The sequence below is a fragment of the Tympanuchus pallidicinctus genome, unplaced genomic scaffold (genome assembly GCF_026119805.1).
Source record: "Tympanuchus pallidicinctus isolate F22 unplaced genomic scaffold, pur_lepc_1.0 scaffold17, whole genome shotgun sequence".
NCBI classification, from domain to species: domain Eukaryota; kingdom Metazoa; phylum Chordata; class Aves; order Galliformes; family Phasianidae; genus Tympanuchus; species Tympanuchus pallidicinctus.
In genome coordinates, this window is record NW_026294690.1 from 12,313,253 (window position 1) to 12,338,318 (window position 25,066).

The 25,066-nt window shown below is 35.5% G+C and overlaps 1 protein-coding gene across 5 annotated transcripts in view; it reads right to left on the bottom strand.

The window, feature by feature from the left end:
* The window catches only part of FHIT (fragile histidine triad diadenosine triphosphatase), a 506,430-nt gene that overhangs the window by 424,216 nt on the left and 57,148 nt on the right, over nucleotides 1-25,066 (bottom strand). Inside the window, exon 2 of one of the 5 annotated variants that reach the window (XM_052678997.1) lies at nucleotides 23,210-23,270. The exons of the other annotated variants lie outside the window; for them this stretch is intronic. The gene's annotated coding sequence lies outside the window, so the exon portion shown is untranslated. The remainder of the gene's footprint in view (nucleotides 1-23,209; nucleotides 23,271-25,066) is intronic. 5 annotated transcript variants of the gene reach the window in all.

The following is a 25,066-nucleotide window of genomic DNA, read 5'->3' on the forward strand; positions in this document are numbered from 1 at the left end:
AGATGATGAATCTTTCACGCCCAATTTGTTTATCATCCCCCAGTTTTGGGGGTATACCTCATTTATCATGTGAAAAGCCTAGAATTTCATTCACTTGAAAAATAGTTCCTCTGCCTATTCTCTCAGCACCTTTAATGCTTGTTGCTGTTATTTTAAAGACAGAAAACATCAACAGAAAACACACACTGCATCCCCGAGCATATGCCTTCAACACAGGAATCAGCTTCCCACCCACAACTTTACAGGCTGAACTTTATACCTGCAGGTCCCAAGATTCTTTCCAGCAAGATAAATGAGTTACCACCCATATTTCAACCACCAGAGAGAAGTGGGGATTTTGAACAAGACTAACACTCAGAATCCTGGCCAAATAAGGCAAAAACTTCAAGTCTCTTTCTGCTCTATCTAGGATGGTTGCCAATAACTCCATAGGCAAGGGCAAAAACACCTCAAAATGCTAATGCACTCATGTGAAGAAAACTAGGGATTAGAGTCAGCTAGAAGGAAGCAAATCCAACAAAAGGTTTGCTTTTGAACAAATATTTGCCCAAAGGCTACAACTGAAATGTCCACTTAACTGCTTGAGCTGATTATCTCAGACACAGGAGCTTATGTCACCATGAGTTCCCTCCTCATCCTCTCTTTAACTCCACTCCGGGTTACTGGACTTTGACTTTCTTTCCTTTTCCCCCACCGCAAACAAACCTTTCTCTAGCTAAGAGCACGTCTGGGTCACATTACAGCTTTCCAACTGTGTTTGGCCGCATGCTATAAAGCCACATAGGCTCTTCTGGCCTTGTGAAATCTAAGGCTGTACTGTAAGCCCAAGCTCTCAAAGACACCCATCAGCCATGTTGCCTTCCAGAGCAGGCTGCTGCAGTTACCCTAGCAGTTCTCAGTGTCACTTGGGAATGAACCACAAAATGTGCAGTTAAGAGAAATCTAGACACATCTATCATATATTTCATGCTTGTCTGGGGAGGTTTCTTCTCTGGTTAAGAGAATATTTTCAAGCAAAGGTTAATTATGCACTAGCTTTCTAAGAGCCTATAAAGGATTTACAACAGGTTGTTGGCAGCATGTGGCAGCATTGATCACCTCCCTGCATGCCTGCGAAATACTAGATTGATAGCTGCCTTATGCAGAGTTGGTTTAGCTATTTTCTCCTTAGCCCTATTATAATTGGAAGAAAAAAAAGAAAAAAAAAAAAGCTGCTCTGCAATCTAAATTCATGAACTAAGCCATACATAGCAATGAATTGCAGATCTCCTAGAATCACTGACAAAGCTGCTGTTAACTTCAAAGCAGCCCAAATTTGTCCAAAAGGAATGCAATAAAAGAACGACATCTGAGGTTCTCAAGGTTAGACAGAAAATATGAACAAAGGAGAAAGTTCTTTTACCAGCAGCTCTCTGCAGCTTTCCTTCAGAAGTGTTGTAAAAGCTTATGTTCATTCCACCAAAGGAGCCTGAGGCAGTGACCTGCTAGCAGCCATACACAGGATTAACTTAAATTCTAGAAGCAGCTTCACCAAACTTGACTTGTCATTACCCTTGTGTAAGTTGCTGATAAACAGATATCTTTTTTATTTTTTTCCTAAGTTTATTCCAAAATGCCTGACGCTTATAAACGTTACCTAGTTGTTATCAAAAGTCTGCTTCATTATTGGAAATAGACTAAAGCTGCTCAAGAAATAAATTACTCTCATTTAGTCACAGCAACAGAAGAAAAAAAAAAAAACAAAAATAAGAACAAAAATAAGTCAGTGGCAAACTAAATACATCAAAAGTATCTTGCAGGTACCATATGCACCACATATGGTTCCATATTCCAAATGTCATACATGCATAAATGTGGCACAAACAGTAACGGCACTGAAGAAGCATTTAGGTAAAAATCCTCCTTGAGAACTGCATGAGTAGAAGCAAATCTCCAGCAAATCTCACTGTAACCTGTACGTAAAAAAAGCCAGAACATAGCAAAAAGGGAAATATCTGCATGTGCATTAAAAATATGAAGCATTAGTTATGCATCTGTGAGCTAAACAAACAGGCCCTTGCTTTGGGTTCAAACTGACATTTAACAATAAAGCAAACCCCATACAAAATAATCATGACCAAAAAAGCAGCCAATGTAAAAATTTCTATTTTGTCATCTTGCCAGATGATAAAAATCATTCCCCACATTGAAATTAGATTTTTCAAAGCTACCATCCTGAATCATTTAATTTGTCTAAGTACTCCTAATGCAGTTGCACACTGCAATGAGCATTTAAATTTTAGATTAAGCAAATGAAGGGCAAGGTATTTCTTCATACACAGTTAGGAAGAATACTTAATGGCAGAATGCCTCACAGCTTACAGAGATGGGCAGTAACCCAATGCAATTTCATCTTGCTAGACAGATGCAACTTTTACCAATATGGTTTTTACTTAATATTTAAATAACATCTCCTTACATCTTCCTATTATACTTATAAGTGTCTCACAGCTAATCCATGGAACTAACCTGGTGTGGGATAACAGTGAGTAAGGACTACAGTTAATCCAATTTTTACCATCTTACATACAGATTTAATGAAGTGTGGTTAAAAAAAAAAAAATTGTTTTGCTGATCAATCAGGGAATTTCAAACTGTAAAGTTTAAAGCTTGGACACAGAGGGTTTAGAAAGAAGTTCAACCTTCAAAAAGTCGCCTACAATTCTCTCTGCTGGTCACCACTACCAAGCCTTTCTGTCTCGCTCAACAACCTCTCACAAACCCGGTAAAAGAAATCTCAGTTGCTAGCATCTAACTCTAAAACATTTCTTCCATATTTTCTAAGCCTAAACAGCTCAATTCTGGCTTAAATTCATAACAAAAAAAAAAAAAAAAAAAAAAAAATAGAGCGGATGTCTAGGGAAAAGATTTCTGAATTTTAACATAAAGCATTTATTAGCAGTTTAAGTTCTTGTTACCCTTTGTTGGCAATAATTAGAAAGAAAATAAGAGTCCATTAATGCCATTAATCATTGATCAAGCAAGCACTCATCTCTAGAGACATAATAATGCTAAAAAAAAAAAGTACCGCCATCTTCAGTAATTCATCTAATTAAGAATTAACGCAGAGATCAGTTACTTCCATGAGAACTGGATACTCCATCTCTTCCTGGAGAAAAAGAGATCACCCACTAGATTTAAATGACCGGAAATAACTGTTTTAGCAAGAAGAAATTACTTGAAACATCATGAGACAGTTGAAAGAGTGATATGGCAAGCCCAAGTCCACGTAATGCAGGGTTTCAAGTTTCTGCTACCAGTCTAAAGCTTCAGTCAGAAAACTGAATTCACATTGCTAGCTGTATAAGATAAGCTGTTACTCTGTCAAGTGATTTCTTACTAAATCTGACTGCAAACATAAAGCATTAGCATAATTTATTAGAACAATTAGAATGCATCCTTGTTGTCTTCTAATTAGATTATTTCTTGCTGGTAATTACATTAGACAAGAAAAGAATAATAGTTTCAGATTTATAAAATCATCTGTAGAGTACGTGAGGAGAAGGTGATCAATAACGCTAATCTACTGGAACACAAATTGCCAGAAAGATATTTTATCACGAGTGCTTTTTTAAATAATGTATGCTTCTTCTCAAAGTCTATGTTCATCTTACTCATGCTTACAAATGGAAGATAAAAGATACTGGAATATATATCAGAAACAGAATAATAACTGTAGATTGAGGACTTCTAGGAGGAGTCATCTTTTCCCACTGCGTTTTCCAAAAAATGCAGTTTCTTTTAATACCTCCCCTCTTTCCCCCCCCCAAAAAAAAGTTTTAATAACATACACTGCAGAGTGTTTTGGGTTTTTGTGGGGTTTTTCTTCTGTTTTGTTTTGTTTTGTTTCCTTTACCATTCCCAAACTCTTCTGAACTTTGTTAGCACTCTGCATTGATTATGTCAATCAAAGTTGCCCTGAACTTTAGAAATCATTAAATATTTCATATCTTGAAATAGGACAGGAGGAAGAAAAGTATGGGAGGAACTAATAAAAAAAAAACAAAATCCAGCAAAAACAGGAGAGCAAACGTAAAACATCCAGCAGCTGAACACAAAAAGATACCTCCAGATTTATGGAAGTAACACCTCAAATGAAGAGCAGTTGAAAGAGCAAAAAGGCTCTATTAGAAGGCTTCTAAAAGGCTTCTATTAGATCCTTGCTCCTTCTTTTTCTTACAAAGATGAAATGTACACAAAATAGCATCAGTAGGTCAATTTAACATGACAAACTGTAAAGCAGTCAGAGGACACAATTATCCAACCTGTACTTAAAAACCAGGTGACGTGTAAAATACTCCACTCCATCCTTCAAGACATCTCATCTACTCCAAAAGCTTCAGAATAGTCTAGATCTTTAATGATTCTGTACTGTTAAGGTCCTTCCTTTATTTTTGGAACTCCACAAGAATGTGGGAGGTTTTAGTGAGATTACAGTCCTTCACCCTTTTACCTTTCACTCAACTATGAGATTTGTATGACAGGAAAGGAAAAGAAAAACAGCTTCTATCACCTCAGCCTCAGATACGTTCTCTGAACATTAGTGAAATCTGGAGCCTTTAAAAAGCCATTAGCCCAGTGAATACCATAATAGCTGATGAGAAATTGCCCATGAGAAGAAGCTAGGGTCTAATGAGGGCACAACAACCATCTAATAAAATCCATACCACACAAAATAAAGAATGGGAAATAACTGTGAACCAGGAAAAAGAAAATTATAAAACTGTATTCAGTGGGCAAAAAGCTAATGAAGCAAACGAGGAATAGCAGAATTAAAACTAGAGCTAGAAGATAGAAAAAGCTTACCAAACTTAGCTATGTGAAAAGTTTAAAAGAGAACTTGAAAAGGGATGAGACAGGAGAAAAAGACAAAACCAAAGACAAAACCTTTATGGAAATGTGTAATAGTTCATATCACAGATTCCACACCTGACTCTCCTTTTGAGCAGATAATACCCGAAGCTAAATTCAAATAGAATTTTTTTCAGAAACTCAAGTCAAATAATTTCCACATCACAGCCCCAATAGAAACCACACCTTTCTTTTACTCAGAACAGCATCTGGGTAACTGTTTGCTATAAGAGACCAGGATCCATGGTTCGTCATGTCCTGCTAAAACTGAGTCGAGGACTCAGGTTTTACCAACAGAATGCAAAGTTTAATCCATACAGCTTAAAAGCTGTCGTCAATGAATCTGAAATCATTTGAAAGCTTTATCTGGGATTTGGAAGTTCATTTATGCCTCTCACACTTAAAAAGAGGAATCATGCCTGCAAGATTATTGCAGCGCAAAAATAAATAAATAAAAGCTTCCCTTTCTCATAACATCTCTCTCTCACACTTGGATAATGGGTCTTTGAGTGAGAATAAGGCACATCAAAACATACAGAATTACATAAACACACGTTACCCCAGAGTGGGGAAGGAATACAGGGAATATAGGACCTAATCACTAATCAGAAAATTAGCAAGGCAACATTTGTCCTTAACAGTGAAATGCTGAAAAGATTAATAGTTCTGTGGTGGAGAAGCTAAGGAGAACACAAACTAGAGAACAGTCCTTAAAAGAGTGCATTACCTGAAAGTTGAATTATCATTCTATATTATCAAAAATAAATGCCTTCAGCAGTCCTCATTAACATTTCAGCAAAAAAAATGTCTGGAGAGAAATATGCAATATTTTTTTCAATGTTCACTCTGGAACAAGCGCAGCTGTTATATTCAAGTTGAAAATTCAGACTTCCACACACTGTATTTTCAAGGACACCTCAGATGAGCAGAGACCCGACTTATCTGATATCTCAGCCAGCTTCCCTAAATGGACTGCAAATAATTTTCTGAGAGCTTTATAAAAGTCTAGATAATTTTCAGTGAAGTAAAAAGACAACAATTTTGAATTTCTTTTCCATCAGGTATTTCCACATCAGCGCAACTGTGCAGTAGGCAGATAGGAGATAATACATTACAGGTGATTGCACATAACTTCTAAAGAAGGTACTAAATTATTATGTTGTATGATACTAAGTTCTTAGGTTATATGATTTTTCTCAAGTCCGAAGAAATTTTATCTTCTTGAGAGCTTAGGGTTTGTTTTTGGTAGTTTTGAGAATGGGGAGTAGAGGTGACAAAGGGGAGTTATACACTTCTCAGAATGCAACTCAAAAACAAAACAAATTCCACACAATTGAATCCTAGGCATTTCAACAAGACATGGAATTAAATACATGAATAAGCTGGAGAGTTACACAGCATTTAGAAAATAGATCTGAAACTTAATAGACTCTTCCAAATAAGGGGAAAAGACCCTAAAGTGATCCAAGTAAGGTTAATTGCTGAGGAGTAGTTCACATTTTATGAAACCAATGGATTTGTATCTGAAGCAAATAACATGACTATATGTGGGAACCCATATCTGGGAAAAAAAAAAATAAAAATCAAAGTGGTTTACTCCACTGTGGGAAGGATCTAAACCTTACCCTAGTCAAGCAGAAGTAGAAAAACACAAACATGAAGGAGCTGAAGGTATAGAATTACACAATGTATTACTCCTCTTATTGAATGTAAGAGCTACTGAAGCAGAAAACCAAGGCTGGAGACTTTTGAAAAATACATCTTATTCACCAGACTTACAAGTAGCAAAAACATTTGGAAGTTTAGCTTGCTTATCCCCTATATACTAATGTACATACTAAATTATCCAGCTCCTTTTGTCATAGTCCTCAAAAGCTTTTTACTGAGTTTCCAGTCACAAACCCAAATGATGTTCTTGCATGGTATTCACATCTAACCAAAAAGTACAGGAATTTCAGGTTGAGTACAAATTGCAGGAAAATGAAATGAAATTCACTTGGCAAGAACTGAGTTAGAAAAAAAAACCAACTTCTAGAATTTGGAAATTGTTGCCATATCCCATTCTCTACATGCAAAGCTTCCCACTGCAATCTCATTCACAAGAGAATACACGTATACTTTAAAGACAAAATAATGCAATAAATTTGTTGCAAGCACTGTAATTAATGACTGATCTAAAGTACGCTTACAGCATCAGTTTATTTTCATAAACTTGTTTGCTAACTAAGCAGACACAGGTATGCTGCCATTTCATTTGTTTATACATTATTTATAAATAGCTTTAGAAGTCTTGCAGTAAAAGCTGCAACCAATAATCTCAACAAAGTAGCAGTCATCAGCAGTCAGCAGGTAGCCTGAGAACACAAGCAGTGGCGTGGAGTTGTTTAACGCTCTCTTCTACCACCTTCCAGTTACCTTAAATATAAATTACAGTCTCCCCAGTGACTGCTCCAAGGTTTCAATTTTTTAATTCCTCTGTGTAATGTCAAAAAGTAAAGATCTAGGTCTTCTACAAACACAAGGAAGATAACAACGCAAACACCACAAAGCAAAAGAAAACAAACAAAAGCTTCCTGCTTCTTAAAGAGCGTCCCTGGAGAATTTTGCTTTCCGAGCCGCCTCCTTCCATATAAAGCAATTCAAATAGTAGTGAATCTACATTAACTGACGATAATTGTAAAATTGCTTAGAAACTTGTTTAAAAAAAGCCTACAAAACAACAAAGTTTATTTTATGTAGTTTACACTTCACAGACAATTCTTTTCTCGACCTTATTCGCACCGCTTGATGTTACCATCTAATTGCTGGACTGAGATTCATTTTACCTTAGGTCAGTATTTTGCTTTCTCACAAGCCTCAGGGCTAATTTTTAAGGATAGCTCAATAAGGAAAGGGTAAAGTAAACAAGGGGATGTTCCCAGTTCACTACTACATGGGAACATTCCAGCAACTTGCAAACTCAGACCATAATTGCAAATAATCTTTTTCAGAACCATATAACATATGAAGTAAAATATGATTTGCATTGATGACTGTGAGTCTACGTGTCTTCAAAAAAAAAATGCACGCTTGAGAATTTATGGGGCTTTGGACACAAAGATGACAAAAATAAACAGCATACCCTAACCTGCCATACTAATGTAAAAAACAAAATAAACTATGTTGTTAATTCTAACATTATAGACTTGAAAAAACGTATACAAACTTTCAAATAATTATGCAGCTACTGAACTGGTAACTGATTCATTCCAGTGCAACAAAATCCAAGTTTAATATTTCATGAGTCATCTAAGGAAATTTTATAGAAGTAAGCGAACCATCAATCTAAACTGCACAGATTACACAAAAAAAATCTGCTAGTGTTTGTTGTTTGGGTCATGGACAAAATATCACAAATTTAAATGGAGTTCATTCTCCACATGCATATTTTAAGCTGGTCATTACTGCGAATCAACATTGCGTAAATTGTAAACTTTGTATTTATGAAAGTACATTAAGTGAACAAGTAACAAAAATAATCTCCTATTATGGCCATTATATTATGCATTAAAAATGAGCATCCGTTGTAAGAACAAGATGTTAAGAACTCATATGAAGGTCGTTATTTGTCAGGTGTTTTCTTTTTTTTTTTTTTTTTTCAAATGATTGTAAAAAATAGCTGAGGTATATATACAACAAAAAGGATCATTGAGCAAAAAGCTGTATTACCACCTACTGAGGGAGACAATATTCGCACAGAGAAGAGACATCCTACTCATCTACTTGAACTACATTAGCACCACCTCTGAATTATCTGTATCATTTATTTTATAAATAGATTCAAAAACACCCAGTAGTAAGATACCTCTGAATTGACACTCTGAGTATCCCAAGCAGAACATAATTCTTAGTTATATATTCTCACACATGAAAACATGTAGTCTAAGAGAACAGCAGGTTCATTTACACCACTATACAAGAAAAGCTTGAGTACCAATCTTCCTTTTAATAAACACCTCACAAAGAGACAAATGTGCCACAACAGAACCAAAAGTCACTAACAATTATTTTTATTTCTTAGAGGCAGATGACTTCCCAAATCTATCATAAATGTCAGGACTATGGTCTGATCCTTACAGTCTTTACAAATATAAAACAATGTACATGAGCAGCCACTGAAGACATGATTAAGCTTTCAGGACCCTACCTCAATCCACAAGTGCCACAGGTTACTGCTAGTTACCACATCCATCTTCAGCACAGACCAGAGCTTCCTGGCTTGTTTCCCAGTCCACGGAACCAGTTGTAATTCCTCACACCCTTTTCCCTTAAGATGAACTCAAGCTGCCTCTGTTTCTCACAGCAGGCTCCAGCAGTGGTTAGCATGCAGCCACACTTTCAAACCACATTAACTTCACTCAGAGACTCGATGCTTACCTCCACATCACATATCTACCAGCACAGGGGACTGGATCAATCTCACTAGTTCTGCATTGAAGCAGCAAAGAGCTGGCTTACTTCATTTTCACTGCAGTCTCACTTGTAACACACTTGTCTCATTGAAGTGTGGCCTACCTCATCAGCTGAGAAACCTTTCTTACGTTAAAAAAATCAAAGAAAAGCACATTATTATAAATACCAAAATATTTCAGAAGTCTATCACTCATGAACAAGAGAATGAAAATGAGCAAATTAAAAGCATGTTCCTAAGGCAGACATCCTGTGAAGAACTGAACTCCTTTACCAGTAGCACAGTGTATTAAGGAGGTCATTTCATGGCAAAGCCATGGTGAGACACATTAAATATGGACTATATTAATTAAAATAAAGAAGACAAAATTGTAATTTACTCAAGACTCCTAGCTAGTTTTAGATGAAAATGACATCCTGTGGGTAGCAAGTCAGCATGATCTGGTGCTATGCATTTGCAAACTATTTAATGAGCCTTTTTATTGCTGTTATTTGTAGTTTGAAAAAAAATAATTTGAAGTGTTGGAAAGCATGATTTTTTATCCAAAATAAGCTCAAAGCCTGACAATCACTCTGAACTCACTGCATATCCATCACACATTCCGAAGATGAGCAAAGCAAAGATCATATGATAACCAAAGATGAGATGAGAAAGACTGGGAGGCTAGAACGAGACTGGATTAAATTTCCAAATTTCTCCTATAAATTACTAGCAAAATACTGCAAGTCAAAGAGCCAGTTGCTCTTTAGTAACTAGGTTCTATGCAAGACACTATGAACTGTTTGAATGTCCTGGTGGTTGTTTATTTATAAAGTACCTTTACTACTATAGTGAATCGCAGCAATGCTAGTAAAGCACCACCTTACCTTACGCTACAAATTACCTACATTAAGAACACTGAACAAATGGGGAAGTGTACATCCTACAGATCATGCGAGCAAATTAATGAACCAGGAAAAAGCTACCACTTCACCACTCATTCTTCTACCTGAACTTGCTTTCAGAAGCCAATGGGAGGTCAAGAAATCAGCTCCAATTCATCTCTGAACTGAAGGAAAGCAAACTGTTTTTCAAACCAGGTCTCTCTCTGTCCAATTGCAGATGTAGAATGTCTAAAATTCAACCTCAAGATTCTGCTCTGTAAAAAAATGCAGGGTAATTTTTTCTTTTACATGTTTATATATTTTTATCTGTTGCACTTGTTCAGCATTCATGCTGTATTTTCTACAGGAAAAGCACAGCAGGTAAAAGTCCTTGTAACTATTGCTAGACATATCTAATTCTTGGCAAGCAGATACTCTGCTACTCTTCAGCTCCATCAGCAACAGTGAATAATTTGAGGTTTTGCAGAAGTTTGATAATCACATTTTTGAAGTATTCTCGTGACATGCACACTTAACCTAATGTCTAATTAGCCTTTCAGTGAACCTGTGCAAGACTTATAGTGGTGCAGTTGGAGGAACATTGATTTTATCTTCATTATTTTGTTGACTTCTACTAAATAATTAGCATTTTCCAACAAGATGTACAAAAATGAGAATCTGTTAATGAATAGATTTTTTTTAGAAGAGACATATTGATATCTTGGAATATTTCACATGTGAAATCATGGCAAAAACTTCAGAAGCCCCCATGCATGAGTTTCTTCAGTCAGGATTTTCTCTCAGATATTCTCTCAGTCCAAATGTTTCAAAGATGATCGTTACATAATTATTACACCGTGGATTTCAAGCAAACATTTAAGTATTTAACTTTACAGGTATATGGCTGTTATGCTTAAACCAGTCTGACAGTTGCAGTTGAAGCGCCTAAGAAAAAAAAGGAAGTTGTAAAAAATGTGTATTTCAATACAGTGGAAGTAATAACCCCATATAATGAGATGCTTCAGGTTTCTCAAAGGAGTTGTTTATCAGTATCACAAAATGCTACTATTTCATTTTTCCATGATATCATATGCCAACTGTCTTAAATAAAACTGTGTTGCAATATATATTTTATTGCTCAGTGAATTTTCATTACACATTTTGTTATATCACGATTGTGATATTTTCCTAATATACTGGCCACATTTTGTATTTTTTTCCATCTTCTAAAGGTGATAAGTATTTAAATTCACAAATTAAAAAAATTCCCATAGTTGGCCACTTCGCCTAGGGAACCTTCTCACTAACAATCAGCATTTCTCTTATTCAGGTATAAATGAATAATTCACAAATTAAATTATGTCTACATTGGATTTACTTTGTTTGCTTATTTCTGAAAAGGACCCATAGATAGATTTTATTTTTTTAAAAGATGATGAAAGCCCAAGGCATGGCAATGGAAATCAGTCAAACTCTTAACCTGGAATCACTTACATGCCTTCACCCAAAGCACTGAAATCGATTTACCAAATAGGATTTTAACATATCTGTGGCCATAGGCAGAGTTTACAAGTTATTTCTATCTATTTTAAAAAACAAACCTCCAAGCCAGTAATTTTATGAGATACATAACCCCACTATATTAAAATTCAGAAGGTGCGTCTTTTCGGCTGAATACTGCTGATTTCTTAGTTTTGGATAGGTTTTGCTCTTGCACATATTTTAAATCATTATATATGGAAGCAGCAGTCTGATTTTCTTTAAATGTTGTTCTAATTTTCAAACCCCTATTGTGACCCTGTTCAAGCTGATGCTGGAAGTTTACAACGGAAAGTCAGTCCTGAAACCACCACACCAGTGTCACACATCTCTTCAGTCTAGAGAAACTTGCTTTGAGAAGAAAAGTAACATTGGCCTAGATCCATCTCTCATAAATGGCATGGATTTCTTTACTATTTGAACACTGAAAATTAGGGTTTCAAAGAGAGATCAGCCTAAAAGCATTTCCTGTGTTCCCTAAGGAAAGCAAAGAAGCTGTCTCAAAAATAAGCTTCAAATACCTCCTTTTTGTTCTCTTGTAGAGCAAGGCAAAACAGCAAAAAATGTCATATAGACTAATGCATTTTTCAACACCATTCAAGAGCTTCCTGTGTCACAAAGGCCTGAGAACCATGATAAAAAAAATCCGTTGGTAAAAAAACCAAAGTTTACTACTAATGTTTTTAATCTTTTTTTTTTTTTTTTTTTTCTTGAAGCACCATTTTGCCATTTTCCCACCTGCATACATTCATAACATTCAAATCCTTACTGGTAGCCTTTAATGGGAGCCCAATATGAAAATAAATATGGGAAAGTCAAGCTTCCTTTAAACAATACATATAAAACTACTCTAAGTAGCACTGTCTTCTTATTTATCTTAAAAACAGAGTGGAGGCCTATTGCTACTGGCAGTGACATTCCCTCCACCTTGTTAAAATTATGTCAAAGGAAAGAAAATCTTTCACAGATATTCTTCTCATGGATGGTTTTCCAAATTGACATTGCGAAGATCAAGAATAACTCATTTCTATACAACTCTGAAGACTATTTCAGATAAATATATATTTCTAAGTGATTGTAGGAGATTATTTTTATTTGCGTGTTAATGTTTTTCAAGGCTTTTGACCTAATAATTATTTACTATTTTTAAAATAGATGCTTTAAGAGCCCACATACAAGAAACTGTACTAATATTTTTTGCTTTCAAGTCTGCATAAGTATGGAATACTTGAGATAACAGTTTTTTGTTGCTGTTGAAAAATTAGCAGTACTGACATCTCCCAAATCATTCCCCAGTCTCTGTAATTCCATACACAGTAAGCCAAGTAGAAGTGTCACATAGAGTGAGGCAGCAATTCCTCTAAGGGAATGCTTTAACAAAGAAGAAAAAAGCATAAATGCCTCCAGATGCCTTGCATGGATCACGTGGAATCACTTGAAAAAAAAATGCATAAGGAACTTGAAAGTTCTGTGACCTGTCAGAAAATGACTGCTAAATAAAAAGCAGAAGTTATTGCCCTAAGGGAAACTTGCATTTTCTTTGCTGTTATTGTTTTCCATCACCTTTCCAGATGGAGTGATACCTTGTAGTGAGGCAGTGTATCAGAAGGTTTCAACAGGTAGAGAACGAACACACAAAAAAATCATACTAATTTATCCAGGCTGATAGATGGAGTTTGTACGTTGGTTAGAATTCATTAGTAGAACCTATCTGCCTACATACTGTCAACTTCTGCTTAGATGCTAACAAGCATCATCAATTAAAAACATCTGCTCTGTTTCAACTAATACCAGACTGTTCATTTGCTCACTTCAGATTAAGAGAGAAAATGAGAATCATTGAGATAACACAGTAAATGAGTACTCTTATAATTTCAGCACACAAATATATTAAAATTATCTGAAAAAACACAGCAGAAAGGCAAGGGAAGAAAAAGCATACACTCCTGAATATGCATACCAAAAAACATGGGATCAAGTATAGTCACAACAAAAAAGTTCGTACCAATGGAGGCTGCAGTGAAAGCTCACTGAAATTGAAGGAAAAATAGTTCTTGGCCTGTCAGATACTGAAAAACTGCTCAAGAGTTACATGATATCATTTCAAACACAAGTAGAAAATAGGCAAGAATAAATCCATGCCTTGTATTTCTTCCCGAGCTATGGTAACTTAGCAAAGTTCATGATTCAATTAGCAAACAACTAGGTCATACTTGGTATCTCTGCTGATATTTACCTCATACTGCAGAACTTACAGGAACAAAATAATCTGTGCAAATTAACACTATTCTACTCTTATGTATTCCTTCATGTGCTCATGATAACAACAATAAGCAACTGCACAACTTTGATGTGAAGACAGACCAAAAGCAACAGACAAGGTGTAGCAAGAAAAATTCTGAGTACATGAGGAAAAATCCTTCAGAGATTGCAATTAAGAAATTCAACAGTCTTACTGGACTACCTGGTGGCTGTCCTGGTACTTAGAATAATAGAAACATTGGAAAGGTTTGGGATGGAATGGATCTCAGAGATCACAGAATTCCAGGTCCTGTACCATGGTATTGAATAAAGGTGATGCATCTGCACTGGCATAAAGGCAGCAAAAGAAGCTGAAGATTTCAATGCACAGTGCAAGTTGAGGAGGATCTAAAGTACTTTGGTAGATTCAATGGACAGAGAAAAAAGTTACTCAGTCCATCTTTTACTATATAGCATAACTGAACTCACCATATCTGAAAGAAAAATTAGTAACTCACTGAAAAAGAATACGTTTGAAACTATTTGATTGTAATGATCAAAGTATGATAGAAACAAGAGAACAGCAGTTTTGAAAGAAAAAAATCCATATTTGATCTAGCTCAAGCTTCCTTTGTGTCAGCACTTGAACACAGCAAAGGTGCTGACAAGAGTTCTGTTAACATCACTGTGAAGTCTACTAAAGCTAAACAAGGTCTAAAAGACTGCTTACCTTTAACTGATGGCCTGAATTGCAAAAATTCAAACAAGAGGCTATTCACTATATCCCAAACTTCGATGTATTTTACATATGTAACAAAGCAAATGTACATATATAAACAAAGCAAACCAAATGGAAACAGACAACTTTTGCTGTGCGAAAAATAACCCGCCAGCAATTTCTGCTCCTGCCTAGTTTCTAATTCTGCGTTATTTTCAGAATATCCCCATTTACTGCCAGTGCAATCAAGTTACAGCTATTAAGAGCTCTAATACCTTTTGTTCTTCATAAATACTCAAGTTCCTTTAGTGTGGTGTAATCTGTATTTTCACAATTGTTATAAAAGCAGGTAACTGCTGAAAATATCATTCCAGAAGTTATTGTTAATGTATTTACAAATCACAGCATAAAATTATTTATTTCCCTAACCAGTTATAGTAAATGCAGCAGACTAAAGACACTGAGTTATGTTAAATAACAGTGGTGTGCAATTAACTCTTACAGCTTTCTGAACTTATTTCTATGCCACTTAGCTTCACTGGCACTAGCTATAGTGGAAAGCACGGCTCTCACTAATCCTGCTGAGTTGTGGACATAGTGCAAAAGGCCAAAGAAAATCACAGAGAAGCAATATCTTGCAGTAGCTTGTAAACGCATTCCTCTGGTGTAAGAAAATAATCTGATCGCACTCCATAGTCCACAGAATATGTCAAATACCTGTTTTATTATACCTGAGGGTATAACAGTTGCTGTTAGGCAGAGAAAAAAATTACAAGTTATTCTATGTTATTTTTTGTTATGCCTTATAAAGGGCTGAGAAATTTACACAGTGTTTCTGAACATCAGCACTAATATACTGTACTGCCTATATATAGGTCTCATGGTATCGTACATGATTTTGTCTGATTCTGTAAGGTCATTATTCTCCCTTCTGGAACACTTCAGTGGGTTTTTCTTTCTTCTGAACGGTTAATCTGACATATTATGCTTTCTGTTGATATAACAAAGGGCTTGAGTACTAGAAACACTGGTATTACCATTCAGTGTAATTAATCAAAATTCAGGTCAAGGGAGTGTAACATGTTGGAAAATGCAGTAAATTCACTGCATGCCATGAAGAATAATGATTGGATAAATCTAGCACAAAAACCAAACGGAGATACATTTTCTGAACCAGATAAAAATGTTAATTTTCAAAAAAGCTAGAGACATTTTAGTATCTCCCTAAAATGCAATAGCGTAAAAAATAAGCACTAAGATAGAAAAATGTATGTGACACTAGAATGCGACAGTATAACACCATAATGTGATGGAAAGCACAGCAATGATAGTGGGGTAGCAAAGTCCTAGGCTACAACAAGTGAGGATAAGCCCAAATGCAGCAGCTGTAGATACAGAAACAAAGAAAGCAAATCTGCCTACTTTTGGAAGGCCCAGGGTATGCAGGGATCTCCAGAGAGATACCTTCACCTCCAACTGCCCTTAAATGAGGTTTGGAAAGGGGTGGATCCTGACTCCAGCCCTTCGGGTCACTCAGGTACATTGCTTGCAGCTGAGCCCCCTGGCTTGGCCCTGCCTTCCCACCAGGTGCTCCATCACTGCTTCAAGCCCTGACTTAGCATTTCTGCTACATGTAAGAACAATGACAGACGAACTGAATAGGAAGCAGCATTATTGCACGTCAAACCAGGTGTTTAGGCATTTGAACTATACAAACTGAGGTCAGATACAAACAATATGCCACAAGTATTCAACACAAACTGCAGCAGGAGTGGCCACACATAGAACCAATAGAGTATACATCTCAAATTATATCCCCTACAACATGCAAAGCACTTATGCAAATCAAGCATTCAGTGAAGATGTTCCCCAGCTGGCAACATGGCATTCAGTATTTTGAGCTTCTGCACTACCTTTAATATCTGAAACTTGAAAATGCTGTTCTAACAACGTGGGTATTCAAGCACTGGGAAGTATTTTTTTCAGAGGCTCAAAAATTACCTAGCAGATTGGGAATTTCATCACTGAGAATAAGTTTTGAGAATGAATTCAGTGATGATAGAGGCAATCACCACAAATTTTATCTTAGCAGACTCCATTAAGTATTAAGAGAGAAGCATTCAAAATAGCAAATTCTGCATTCTTGGTTGTAAGACTAGAAAGATACCAAGACAATTAAAATCTCGAAGCACAAAATATTCATTCTCTCTCTTCACCTGGCTTCTTCAGACTAATCAGTTCAACACTCATGACTAAACAAATGTAGGTCACTTTGCACAGCAAGTCAGCAAGAAATTGAACACAATTCCCTTCAAGACAGAAATAAAAAGTAATCATAACTTGTCAATGTACAAATATTGCACAAACAACTGAGTTTAGAACTCACTTCACCCAAACACTTAAAGAATGCTCAGATAAAATGTGTGCCCCATTTTCACTTTCATGGCACCCTTTGCATGCACTGCAAACTGCAGAGTATAGTTTTTAACTATTTTTTTTACTTTAAAATATGAAGCAGAGTTAAAGGTTTCATTAAAATTGTCATCATTAGAGAACATCAACATCATGCTCCATCACAAAGCTCTACAATTTCAGAGCTTCCCGCATTCATGTAAGCAATGGCATAAACATTAAACCAGTTTAATTAAATGCAGCATAACAGGAGATAGTTTTCGAAAATTGGTACTGACTTGTTTGTATACATAATTGCTTTAGATGAGCCACTGTATTTTAAAGAAATTACTTTTTTTCCAATCATGTTAACCATTATATGTTCTGACACCCATTTAATTGGCAAGGATTCAGCCACTCTAAATAATTCCATTACCTATGTATTAATCATTTAAATAGTTGTTGCTGTCTCCTATTTGAACATCTTCAGCTGCTTTTGCCATTTATATCTGACTTTAAAAAAAAAAAAACAAAAACATTTCATTCTAATCATTCCTTAGATTGAAAACTAATTTAACAACATGCAGTTTTCCCACACATTTATAGACAAAGACTCAGGTTGTCTAGTGGGAACATGAGTACCTAATAACCTAATATATGATCCCAGTTAACTGGCTAGTGTAAATAAAAAAAAAAAAAAAAAAAGGGGGGGAGGGGGGAAGCAGGGGGAATCTCTTTTCTCTTCATTACCTATATTCCAGTAGAACAGAGTCCTTCCATCCCACCTTATAATCACTTGCGTAAACACTCTGTTTTTCCCATGAGATGAAGACCTAACAGCTTTACAGAGAAAGGGAAAGGGCAAACTCAAACTACATACGGGTAAGTTGACAGCTCAAAGAATATAAATATTGTTGAAAGAAGATTTATCAGGTTGAAGTTTATTTTTCTTTTTAACAAAAGTTTTTGAATTGATCTATTGGTCAACTCTGTCAGTAGAGATGATAATCAGTTTACACAAAATCAAATACTTCTGAGGTCTGGAAAAAGCAAATAGGATAAAAAATATACAGTAAAACATTAAGTTGTACACACAGGGACCTGTAGCAAAGCAACTTAGGAGCCTATCAATTGCAAACAACAGAAGAGATTTAAGACCAATATTTATTACAGGACAGGTTCAGAGAAAGGTTTCTAAGATATTTAGATGAACAAAGGACCTCACAGCTTCCAGCTTCAAAGTGCATTGTATAAGCAATTAGTTTATACCCAAATGGTTTGTCAAAAGTATATTCATGTTTGCACCAGAGTTTATCTCTAGTTCTGCAACACCTATCACAGGTTATGGTTCTCAATTTAAGATGATCTATATACAAAAGCAACTAACATGCGCTGCTGAAGTACATTTTCTGTGTCTTTCCCCCTCCTCCCAATTTTCTTATTCCTTAGTGAGGATTAGCAAATAGAGCTCTGAGGTTATCACACTTCCACTCGTTTTCTTGTTATTTATAACCCAGAAGAAACCTGTTATCATGGAAATTTCCAGACATTACTTCCTTTATTAAAATCAGTCTGCATTATGTTTCATTACCCTGGTTTTGCTAATGCAAAATACTTGGGTAGTTAAGAGCACTGCTGATGGTGGAGATAATCATTTTGCACAAAATTAATCTTGAGGGTCCTCAGAGTACTGCAAATTTACCAGAGAGAACGCCTATTCTATTACACTTAAACACTTAAGAGACATAGAAAAATTTTGCTTCTGACATGTATTTTAAGTTTGGCATCTTCCCAGAAATTACAGTAAATCACAGAAGCAATATTTTCAAGTAAAGGTAACAGCAGAAAGTATAATTATTCACATATTTTATAGCTTTGTAGACATTTGGAGATCATACGGATATTAACTGGACAGTGCAAAAGTAAAACAGCCTTTAGAAATATTTCTTTTCACAAAGTAGTAGTTTTCATGGAGTCACAGAACAGCTGAATTTGGACGGGACATCCTGAGATCACATTTTCCAACACTCCCTGCTTAAGGAGGAGTTTCAGTCTTTCTTTTCCACGCCTCATCTTTTTTTTTTTTTCCTTTCCTCCCAGCACTCAGACTCAGTTTGGTCTTCTTTGAAGGGATCTAATAATCTAATGTGTCTGTGTTACGAGCCCTAGGTTCCAGCCATGACAGTAAGCAAAGCCAGCTATACAGGTATATGAAAGACTACCTGTTGTAGAGGAGACATTTGTTTAAAGTAAAGCATACTTAAATCACCAAAAGCAGAGGTGCTTGCACTGTCTTTCCTACAGTTACTGATATTGCTGATGTATGAAACTCCTGGGTAGACATCTTCTGTATTCCATCAGTACCAGGTTGTAATCATTCTGCTCCAGAACACAGAACAACTAAAAAGACATAATAAAGATCCTGCTGGTTTTTGCTACTGGCTACACTCCATAACTTGACCTACACTTTTTTCAAGGAGATAACACTGAGAAATTCAACCACCATTTAAAAATGTCAGAATTATTTTTGAGACACTCAACTCCTATTGTGAATGAAATAGGATGTTTCTTCCTTAACATGCAGTGCAGTTAGAGTCTTTTCTCTCTGTCATTTATTCCTATTTTCCTTTGTTGTCTCCAAATTATTAGAATATATATTGAGCTAGTTGTGCTACAGTTTTTAAACCTTCAACCTTTGCTGTTGTAGCTGAGCATGTTCCATATTAAAACCAATAGTAGTAGTCAAGCTACTAACATGAAAACGCAACTTCTGCTTTCAGATAAAAGCATGAGCCCCTACTTCCATAGCAGTTCCAGAATTCTTATCACTCTTATAAAGCTTTTAAACATGAACTGCATTAACTAATTAATTTGACATTAGCTAAGTAATCTACTGACCAAAGAGAGAGAAACAGGCACTGGGAAGTGATTCATTTGGAGGTTAAATTAATTAAAAATAGTACAGTAGTGACGGAATTTAATCTCAGGCTTCTCATGAGAGTGAAATCACTCAGAGCTGCACCAATTTGTGATAAATCCATGGAGAAATTTCATGATGGGAGTGGAATTAATTTGTGTCACCCCTAAGAGTATATGTGCTCACTCAACAGTACCTACATTAAACAATATTAAAAATACACAAATTGAGCTAACCAAAATAATCTGTCATTTCAGGTAGCACATCCTTCAATATCAAGACACAATTATTTGCATCAGTGAAATTCAGGGGAGCACAGCGGTGACTTGGAGAACCAGAACATTCTTTATTATTATATTCTACTCTTATCAGCATTGCTTTTAATTCAACAACTTGAAGACATTAGAACAAAAATCTGTATGTGGATGAGCAAGAGACAGAATTGGGAACATATAGAAAGAAACAGGCTACTTAATACCACAAATACAATCACGAAGTAGGAGAGCTGTAGATAGTTATCCAACTCAACAACAAAGATGTCCACTTGAAGATCATCCCCAGTAGCTAAGCATACCAAACAATATGTAACAGAACATATGAGCTATACATATTTTCCATTCATTCAGAACTATTTTTGATAGTTTTGATGCTGATGAATGAAAAAGTCAGTTATTTTCCAAGGAGCTTTTAAATTAACAAAGAGATTGTCCTTCCATATGAGTCTAGTTATCTCATTACACACTCTTATGAATTCACAAGCCTAAAAGAAGACAGACTTCCGGAGCTGAATGAAGAGCAACTGGATTCATAAGCAAAATCAGTGGGAAAAGAAACATCAGAAAGAAGCTTGAGAAGATGGAAATAAGAGATATTCCAACAATTAGGAGTGAGGCTTCTGCAGTAGTTCCTGGTCTATCCACTCAACTTTTTTTTTTTTTGGAGTTTAATGCAAGAGATCCTGAATATGTTAACCTCCTACAGGTTCTATCTATCCAAATAGATGAGTTGTTTTGAACGGATGGTAAAAATTAACTTGAAAGACTCTTACTTCTTCACCTCTTAACAGCACAAGGTTGATGACAGATGACGTTACACCTTAGAGGCATATTATAACAGAGCATACCTACAATTGAAAGCCAGAGATGGTTTTGCAGCTTACAAATATATAAACTAAATGGCTTCAAATCTACTAATGCAAGTCCCAATGACAGTGTAGTTGTGGTAGCAGAGGTTCTAGTATGAACTATACAGTTTTGCCCAGAAGCTCAGGTAAAGCAGACCATCAATAAGCAAACCATCAGGTAAAGCAAAGCTCATTAAGCAAACCATCTGTAGAAGAGAGATAATATTCTGTCTCACTTTTGGTATTAATGGCAGGGTGTGTTGTATGTGCAAGCAGAAATTAAACTAGAGCTTATGGCAACAGCCACATTCACTAGGTGGTACTATCAGACAAATAATAGCAATGCTAATAACTGGAAAGAACTATTAAGATGAGTCAATATAAAAAGAAATTACAATCATATGTAAAACATTTTTGTCTATTCATTGAAAAATTACGAACTGCAGAATACAATGCTACTAAATTGTTATTGATTTGCATTGAGATTTTTTCCACCTCTTCTTGACAGCATTTCTAGAATTTTTATCTAACTATATATTATGGCTTGTAGTGAAGATGAATTCTATTATACATTCTGCACATCTGCTGAGATATGCCATTCTGAAATTAACTGTCCTGAAACCCACATTTGGAGCACATGAAAGACATTCAGTTTCCCAATATTAACTCCTCTCACATCAATACTTAAATTTAAGTTAGTTTGCATTCTTCTTCACATTACAGAGCAAAATTCTTTCCTCTTTCTCCTTCCTCTGAAGTCACAAGAAATCAAGAGTAGTATATTTAAACAGTTGCTCAAAGAGGAACCCGCTCACTTGAGAAGACTAACATTTAAGTGGCTGAATAAATCAATGACTTACATTCCAAATGAACATGTAACACAATCAAGGCTTTTGATATTCATATCTTGAAAATTCAGTGACTAAATCCGTTTTATTACTGACAGCATCATCCCCCTCAACCTTTTTTTTTTTTTTTTTTTTTAAATAAGCAATATAAAACTGTTTTAACAAGGTTTTTGGCACGTAGATATCTAGCATCTAGTACAGACCTGTATAGGCACAGCTATTCAAGAACCTCAAGTACTGCGGGCAGGCTAGCACCTCTGAAAATGATAACACCAACATGGATTGCAAGTGTAAGCACTGCTGCAAGTTAAGTAAGTTACTGTTATAGTAACAAAGAGAATCTGATGAATGTTTCATGTGCTCAGATACGATGCAGACTCCAACCACTATTATTTGTTTCACACAAAATTCATTCTGGGATGTAAAAAGCTCTCAGGTGTTTCTTCTATGCTGCTCTAGATGACTACTGACAAAAACTTCTGTATTTGTCGCACAGCCACCATATTTAGCTCTACATTATCTACTGTCAGAACTAGTATCACTAGATCTCTGCTGAGACGTAAGCATCAAAACTATTAATTTTGGTGAGGAACGTAACAGTTAAATTTCTCAAGAAGGCAAAGCACTTTCTGATTAACCTCCATCCATCCTCAGCACTAACCTCCGAATGACTTTTTTTTCAAATCTGATTCTTGAAGCTCAAAGAGAAGAATATCTACTACATTGAGGATGCTCCTAAATTAAGTTTCCTGGTACAAATTAGAAACTTTGGCATTTAAAAAGAATTTTAATAGGGTAATAAACTCAGAAAAATCTCATAACTTCCTACAAGATATGAAATACCTCTGACCTACTAGCAGCTTACACAATGGAAACCATCATTGAACTCTTGTGAGTCAGCAAACCAACATATATTTTAGAGTTATTTATTTGAGTGATAAAGACAAAAACAGAGATAATGTAGCCTACTTTTATCACTTTCTTCATAAGAATGTCATAACTACTTCACAATATTGTAAAATTTGAATCATACTCAGGGAGGTACTGCAGAGTGCAGGATTTGATATCTATCTTAAACATCACATACCCAAAGAGTTTTTAAAATATTTTCAGTCTTAAAAAAAAGTTTTTTGTTTTTTTTTTCATTCAGAGTAAAACCTGAAAGTTGAAATCCATCAGGTTAAGCACTCAGAAACCAGGAAGTAAATAACATAATGGTCAAAACTTACATCTTTCCTTTTAACAATTCCTCGTGGCTTGACTTCTCACCACGTTATTTGGGTAAGTAACCTGTAACACACAAAACACCATACTCAATACTTCTTGGTAAGCAATACAATACAAAGCTTTAACATTCACTTTCAAAGCATAGGTATGATTTGATATTCCATTAAATGATGCTTTGAGGAAAATAAAATTGTAATTCCCTTTTTAGTTCATCTTTTCCCTCAATTACTTGCTATCACCAATGGTTTTAAAACTAGCTGACATCCCTGTTGCCCAGCGTAGGACTTCTATACCCCCATTCTGCCATAAGCATTAGGTTGCTTCAATTCCACTGCTACACACTGAAGAAGATTCCTGAAACTACTTGAAGACAATCTCTGCAGTACTCACATGAGACAGGTTGGTAGAAACATACTGATTTTGAAAATTAAATTAATTTGTAGCTTTAAAACAGCTAGTTTTAATGGAACATTATCTCTGTAAACAAACGGACATTATTACACTGAAAGATGGAAAGGGGAGGGAAGGTAAAGGAATTAAAATTATTAGAAGGCTAAGATGTTCTCTACATGACCAGAACAGACCTTCATTACTAACAGGTTTCCTTTGCAAAAAAAGCTCAAAGCAACCGCGCACACTAATTATGTAAATTTGACTCCATATCTTGTCCACAATGCCTATTAATTTAACATTACCACTGCCATCCAAGGAAGGGAGACGAGCATTCAGTGCATGGTGCACGCTGTATTTAACAACAAAAATTAAGAGGACCAGCTTTTCTTTATAAAAATAATTCAGTACTGTTTTAAACTGATTTACTCTGTATGCCTTAATCCATATTAAGGAAAACACATGAGGTATTTACACCTGGTGGTTACTGTGAAAGATGCACAACATACAGTTGTATCCACCATTCTCCTTACTGCAAGAATTGAGCAAAATTGGAAGTGTAGTTACAAGAACTGTACCATATCTCCACACTTTGTTACTTTACCTCTCACTCATCATATTAAGAGATCACTTTATTGATGTTTTATAATCAATGTTTGCAGCTTTTTTTTCTTAATGCTAACAAAGAATGTTATAATAAAAAGATTTAAGAAAAGGCAGATAGGCTTTACTTGCAATTAAATACCTTCTCTTAATCCAACAAACATCTAGTAGGAAGCAGAGAAATACTAAGGAGAGCTGCTTCTTAGTTTGAATGTGAAAGCAGACAGAACATTGGAAATTAATACAGATATCAGTGCAACAAAAATAAGCACTTCTTGCAGGATCAGAGCCTTTCTCAAATTTTACATTGTATAAGTAATTTGTATAAGTAATATGTTTTTAAAGAAAAGTCATTTCTCAGTTTTTCATCTTTAACGCTCCTAAGATATCAACAGCAGTGACAGTGCAGTGGAGCTTTTCCATTTGATCACAAAGCAGAACAATATGAATATAGGCACACATTCAAATATTGAAAAGCAGGACAGGTTCTGTCAATTCTTGTGCACCTTTGAAGCTGATTCTAAGCAAAGGATGCAAATTTAAACAGACAAAAAGCAGTAGTAAAAATGGCACCTTTCCTGCTGCACTAAACAATGATAATGACAAAAAGGGCAGAACATAGTAACAACACTTGTGTAAAGTCTTGGGTAAAGGATGATTCAAAAATTAGTATTACAATATGCTACATGCAGAAAGGAAACAAGCTATTCTTAAAATGAAGAAATAGATAAACCTTTAAAGTTCAAGGTTCAGTATGCAAAATTCTGTATACTTAGTTAAGAAAATAAAATTTGAGTTTTTATATTCGTAGATGTTAAACTAGGAAAGAAACACAGCATGACTCCTCAAATTTTTCCTATCCAATT